Source organism: Trachymyrmex septentrionalis, unplaced genomic scaffold, assembly GCF_001594115.1.
Source record: "Trachymyrmex septentrionalis isolate Tsep2-gDNA-1 unplaced genomic scaffold, Tsep1.0 scaffold54, whole genome shotgun sequence".
Classification (NCBI taxonomy): domain Eukaryota; kingdom Metazoa; phylum Arthropoda; class Insecta; order Hymenoptera; family Formicidae; genus Trachymyrmex; species Trachymyrmex septentrionalis.
The window spans coordinates 746,138-746,427 of NW_017305715.1; the positions used below are offsets into that span (position 1 = coordinate 746,138).

General features: G+C 51.7%; 1 protein-coding gene across 12 annotated transcripts in view; it reads right to left on the reverse strand.

The window, feature by feature from the left end:
• The window catches only part of LOC108752104 (triple functional domain protein), a 29,490-nt gene that overhangs the window by 9,123 nt on the left and 20,077 nt on the right, over positions 1-290 (reverse strand). The window lies entirely within an intron of this gene.

Consider the following 290-nt stretch of genomic DNA (forward strand, 5'->3'; position numbering starts at 1 on the left):
GGCAAGGGTGCAGGATATAAACCGAAAGCACACAGGGAAGCAAAGCGAAGAGGAAGAGAAGAGTCTGCCCTCTTGTGCTTACGCAAGCGTAGACGGGTCGATACGATCGTCCTGTCCGTCGCGCGACCGAGGGTTCTCCCGTTCGCGAAAGACCGATTGTCTTTGAATTTGCGGATCGACGGAGCGAGATTCCAGAGATTCAATTACTCACGCCTGAGTAATTCTGATTGTCAGATCAGAGTCTCTCTCTCTCTCTCTCTCTCTCTCTCTCTCTCTCTCTCTCTCTCTCT